Source organism: Mauremys reevesii, linkage group 4 (genome assembly GCF_016161935.1).
Source record: "Mauremys reevesii isolate NIE-2019 linkage group 4, ASM1616193v1, whole genome shotgun sequence".
In the NCBI taxonomy this organism is placed as follows: domain Eukaryota; kingdom Metazoa; phylum Chordata; order Testudines; family Geoemydidae; genus Mauremys; species Mauremys reevesii.
Genome location: NC_052626.1, coordinates 114,733,876 through 114,739,803, shown reverse-complemented (window position 1 = coordinate 114,739,803; position 5,928 = coordinate 114,733,876). Strand labels below are relative to the sequence as shown.

Below are 5,928 nucleotides of genomic sequence, written 5' to 3'. Positions count from 1 at the left end.
CACAATGGCGCCAGACGTGGCCGGAAAAACTGTGACTGCTGGGATGTGAAGCGATGCACCACGGGGCGTTGGGACAGGAAGCAGAATGACCCGCACCCTTCCGTCCCCTTCCCACAACCCACAGCGCCAAAATGGGATGAGGTGCTCTGTGGGATAGCTGTCCACAATGCACCTCTCAATACAGTGCTGCAAATGCTGCAAGTGTGGCCACAATGCAGCGCTGTTAGCTGTCAGTGTGGCCACACACCAGCGCTGTCCCTACACAGCTGTACGACCAGTGCTGTAACTCCCAGCGCTGCAACTGTCAAGTGTAGCCAAGTCCTTAGTTACTTGCTCCATTATCTTCCCTGGCACAGAAGTTAAACTAACTGGTCTGTAGTTTCCTGGGTTGTTTTTATTTCCCTTTTTGTAGATGGGCACTATGTTTGCCCTTTTCCAGTGTTCTGGAATCTCTGGAAAAATGGGTAAACATTGAGGTGGCAAAATTTGCAGATGATACAAAACTATTCAAGATAGTTTTCCAGAGTAGTGAAAATTTTACTGGTGAAATATTCCCAGTCGACAGCCCGGGAGAGAGAAGATTGTGAAAAAGACTGTACAGTATGGAATGGGCAGCACTGGCTTCCCCAGTGCACCATTCTCTGCTCCCATGGACAGTCTCATGGGTTCGGGGTGGATACACACCGATAATGGAATGAAATCTCTCTTGCATAGTTGAGTTTTCTTCTTAGTTTGATGCGGGAGAAGGAACAGGAACATCTGGACCCACCTAGCTTCCAAGGGAACAATCTATCTTGATGCTGTTTGACCTGCAATTCATTGTGGCCCTTTAGGTGGAGATCAGTGGATATTCTCGAGGAAGCTGCTTTATGACTCTGCTAAAGAACTATCTTCTGAGAAGGACAGGCTGGTCCTCCCACTGTCTCCACTCACTCATGGTAAATTATAGAGATTTGTAGCCGTAGGTTGTACAGGATGATAAGATACTGCATGTGAGCACGGGAGAGAGGGAGATGTTTTACTTAGTATTCATTAGGCTCCTTTCCTTGGGAGGTAGAAGCTTTTCCAAACTCAGTTGCTGCCTCTGCTTCCCCACTGCAGAACTCCAGTTGTAGGCTGTGCAATAAGCCAGAGCAGGCATGAGGGTTTCACCCATAGTTTTAATTCAGCTCTTGCTGATTAACATTGCTCTTCATTCATATCTCCTCAGTTAATATAAAGTTAAACATTGTTAACATAATCTTACTGATTTCAACAAAAATGCTGGTTATTGAATGTAATCAGAGTTTATTCCTAGTTTGTGGGATCTTGTTTAACTGACTTATTATAAATCGCATAGCCCCTGGTTTAGTTATGGAAAGGTGCTAGAGTGCTAATATGAGGCTTAAATCTACCACTCCAAGCACCCCCCGCCATAGATCAGATGGCTGTGGGGACACCTGGCCTTTTAGTTTCATAAGAAGAAAGTTATAGTTGCAATTGCTGACTTTACATTGTTTGTGGTTGGCATTTCTAAAATGCTGATTTGGGGGAAAAAACCCAAACATTTGCAATTGTCAATTGCTTTGAAGCAAGCAGCCTTTGGAAATTCCAAAACGCTCATCTCCTTCTTTTTAAAGTAATTCTTTTTCTCTGCCATTGTCATTCAGTTCACTTTCTCGAAATAGCTACAGTATTAGTGGGATTCACCTAGAGATGAGATGTTTTCACTTTACTAGCAATTTTGGCTCTTTCTACCGGAAAAAGATTCTTGAATTAATTTCTTTTCTATCCCACATTACATCACAGTTAGAAGGGAACACGGCATTTGAAAGTGTTCTGGATATTGCGTTGTTACAACAAGGTAAGAGTTGATGATGTTTTAGGATCAGTTCTGAAACCTGTAAATGATAATGGATATTAATATTCCATTTTGTGGAAAAAATCCTTTATTTTTCAATAGTCTGTTTAATATAATGGTTTTTTTTCTTCTTGATGTTTTCTGGAGGTTTTCTATTATGGTGAAACTTGATTAGTCCAAACAGGACAACTGAAACGTGTGTATGTGTGCGCGCGCGCACATGCATTTTAATTTTTCACATTGATAAGGTAAAGAATTGTAGAAATCTAGTACCAAAATTGCCACCTTACTAGGAAATGGGGCTTCCAGATGAGTGTGACTTTATGCTTCCATTTCCATATGGAAATTTTGATTCCTATCTTTGATGTTTCTTAGTCTCATGGAGAAATGCAAGAACTTTGTTACTGGTGACCTTGTTCATAACCATAGATGGGCAAATCTGAAAAAAAACTAGGAGCTGTAATAAAAAGCAGCCAAAGAAGACCAGTTTGTGCAGAAGATGCATATCTCAGGGAAATGACTGAATATTCATGCAAATATATTGTTTACCGTGTTTTTATTTTTTATTTGCAAGACTTTAACCCAAAATGATCTCAAAGTATTAAAGTGCTCGAATGAAAAGTCCACCAGCTATTTCAGTTTATAGCAGCTCAGGAACTGGCTCCACAACTTTACCTTTAAAGAGATTTTGGGTAGGAGCCCATGTAGAGAGATGGTTGGGTGGGTCTGGCTGTATTTTGCATTGACTGAGCTGGCCAGTGGACTGGTCGTGCCATTTTGTTAGAGATATTGTTTCTACTCATCAGTTAAAGGCAGGTTAAGCTGTCACAAACATCATGGGATTTTAGACCCTGCTTTCAACTTCCCGATTTCAGTGCATTCAAAATCTCATACTGAATAGTTCAGTAAAAGAGGACGTGTGTTTTCTTCTTTGAGTTCATGTACTTTTATAATTTGGTGTGAACTTTACTAATCTCTTTGCCTTGAAGATCTCCTCCTTTAGGGAGTGCAGAAGGTTCAAATACACTGAGTATTACCTTCCCTTGCTTCTCGCTCTGCTAGCTGGAAAGATGATTAAATCTGATAGTAACAAATAGCCTGACCCAAAGTGCACTGAAATCAATGGAAAAACTCCACTTGGCGTCAATCTGTTTTGGATCAGACCCCCTACGGTGAGTGGGAACACTAAATTCCTTGGAAAATAGGTGAAAATTGCCCTCCTCCCACAAAAACAAACAAATCTCTTTTGCATTGAACTTTTCCATAGAAATGTCAGCATTTTTACAACAAATAAAATAAAATAACAAAAATCAATACAAATATTGTTATTAGGGAGTCCTAGCAATGTAGGGTGGAAGGGACCTCATGGAGTCAAGTCAGGGTCCCCATGCTGGGGCAAGACCAAGTAACACCAAGTAAACATCCCGATGGGTGTTTCTCTGACCTGTTCTCAAACACCTTCAACACGGAGCAGTCCACATGTTGATCTGTCTAGCTGAAGTTCCTCAGGCTTCCATTCTCCTTTATAGGCCAGACTACATCTCCCAGTTGTTCCATTTCAAAACCAAAATACTTCAGATTTCAGCCAAAATAGACCAGCACCAAAATAGTTTGGATTTGGGGTTTTATTCATAAAAGCTCAACACTTTCCAAGGGGATGGGTGGGAATTTTGACCAGCTCGACATAAAAACCCTCTATTAACAAGGGGTGATGATTTACCAAGGGTCGTGGTGGATATTCAGTTTATGGACAATTTTTAATTCAAGATTGGATTATTTTTTAAAAGATATGCTCTAATTTACAATGAAAACTATTGGAAAAAAATTATGACCTGTGTTATACAAGCAATTGGACTAGATTGGGGGTGTTGAATGTATTGTCTGCGAACACCTTGGGATCCACAGACTGTATCTAAGGGGTCCTCCAAAGGTGGTTGTTACCATAGAACACTGCTTTGCAACCTGTGGCTGTGGATTCCTAGGGGTCCACAGATTGTGTCTACAATTTCCACCTCCATTCAAAATTTTGGATTCATCCACAAATGAGAAAAAAATCCACTGGTCTAGATAATGAAAATGGTTCCTTTGGGCTTTGGAAACTCTGACAAAATTGAATTTCCGTTATTTCGGCATCTCTTAAGAGATAACACGAGTCTCCACTGTACATCAGATTTATTGTTGTGGTACCCATTGCTTCTATCCCTTCCTCTGCCTCTTCCTTGACACAGAGCACAGTGATAGGAGAAATGGCTCCCGGAAATTGCACCAGAGTGACTGGCTTCATTTTCCGGGGAATCACTGACAGTCTAAAGCTGCAAAACATCCTCTTTGTGTTCTTCTTTGCCATTTATTTCTGCACGCTGGTGGGGAATGTCTGGATGATTGTGCTGATTAGCGTTGACTCCCAACTCCACAGCTCCATGTACTTTTTCCTCAGTCACTCTTAGATGTTGTCTCCTCCTCTGTGATTGCCCCCAAGGTGATGCTCAGTTCCCTAGTGACGAGTAAATACATTTGTTTCCCTGGGTGTGTGGTTCAGTTTTCCTCTTCTCCTTCTGTGCCAGAAATGAGCTTTGCCTCCTGGCTGTGACGGCCTACGATCGCTTTGTGGCCATCTGCAACCCATTGCTTTTTTATGTCATCCTGTCCAAGAGAGTCTGCTTCCAGCTGGTGGCTGGCTCTTCCACTGTGCATACGTGTACTGTATTCAGTCTGTCCTTCGGCCACTCCAATGTCCTCGATCATTTCTTCTGCGATATTCGCCCACTCCAAGAAATCTCCTGCTCTGTCTTTCGCATCAATAAGCGAGTGCATTTCCTCTTTGCAGCCATAGAAATCATAGGCACCATTTTCACCATCCTCATCCCCTTCATTTACATCATCTTTGCCATCCTGAGGATCCGCTCCACGGCAGGAAGGCACAAAGCCTTCTCCACTTGCGCCTGCCACCTGACTGTCGTTTCCTTCTTATATGGGACCCTGATCTTTACATATTTATGACCCTCATCTGGCAGCTCAGTGGAATGGGAGAAAATCGTGGCCATGTCCGATACCCTTGTGATCCCCATGATGAACTCCCTGATCTACAGTTTGAGGAACAAGGGGGTGAAGGACGCCCTGAGGAGGACAATACACCAGAAAATTATTCCTCACTGTATGTAAATATGGGGACTGTTTTTTCTGATCAGTACTGGAGTGCAGATATGAGCTAGTTCTCACTCATTAAGTAATTGTGCAGAAATTTCTGCAAATCATCGTATGATTTACAGGAGAAAACAAAATGGAAATGGAACTTGAGCCCGATAATGAAGGAAGGCGCCATGTTCCTTGAAAAACAGTGTCCAGTGTCCAGTAACTGTGTTACAGCTTCTCCTTTATGCACTGATATGTGATTTCTGCAATATAGACACCTCCCCCTGCTTGTTCCACTACCTTCTGAACTATGTTGGTTAACTTAGCAGATGATATAAAGAGGAGATGCTCAGACTGTAATTATTTCCGTTTGCCACCACTATTATCTCAGTTCCCACAGCCCCCACCTGAAATCCCTGTACAATTAAATAAAGGGAGGTGCACATGGAGAGGTGTTTTTATAGCTAGATAGTGAGACAGGTGGTTCTGTTTGGGGACAGAGAGGTAGACACTAAACAGATGGATATTTGTCTCTGTGGCTAGATAGACAGAGACATGGTTATGTCTGGGGCTAGACAGACAGAAACACGTCATTAGACACACACAGGAGAAAGGAAGGATGCCAGAGGTTACTGCACTCGCCTAAGACTTGAGGGGTCTGAGTTTAAATTCCACCCCCGCTGCAGACTTCCTTTGTGATCTTGAGCAAATCACATTGGGCCCGATTTTTTAAAGGGATTTCAGTTCCTAATTCCCACTGAAATCCATGGGATTTATATGGCCTAAATACTTTTAAAACCCCTGGGTTTAGTCTTCCTTTGCCTCTGTTTGCCACTTGTAATATGGAGGTAAGAGAAGGAGTGTTGTAAGCAGGCTTGCCATCTCCTTATGAACTTGCTGCCGCAATGTACCAGTTCTATGGGATGCTTTGCTGGGTACAGGTTGTTATTCCACAG

The 5,928-nt window shown here is 42.4% G+C and overlaps 1 pseudogene; it reads left to right on the top strand.

Annotated features, from left to right (window-relative positions):
* Positions 1-4,086: 4,086 nt before the first annotated feature.
* Positions 4,087-5,002, top strand: LOC120403984 (annotated as a pseudogene).
* The last annotated feature ends 926 nt before the right edge of the window (positions 5,003-5,928 follow it).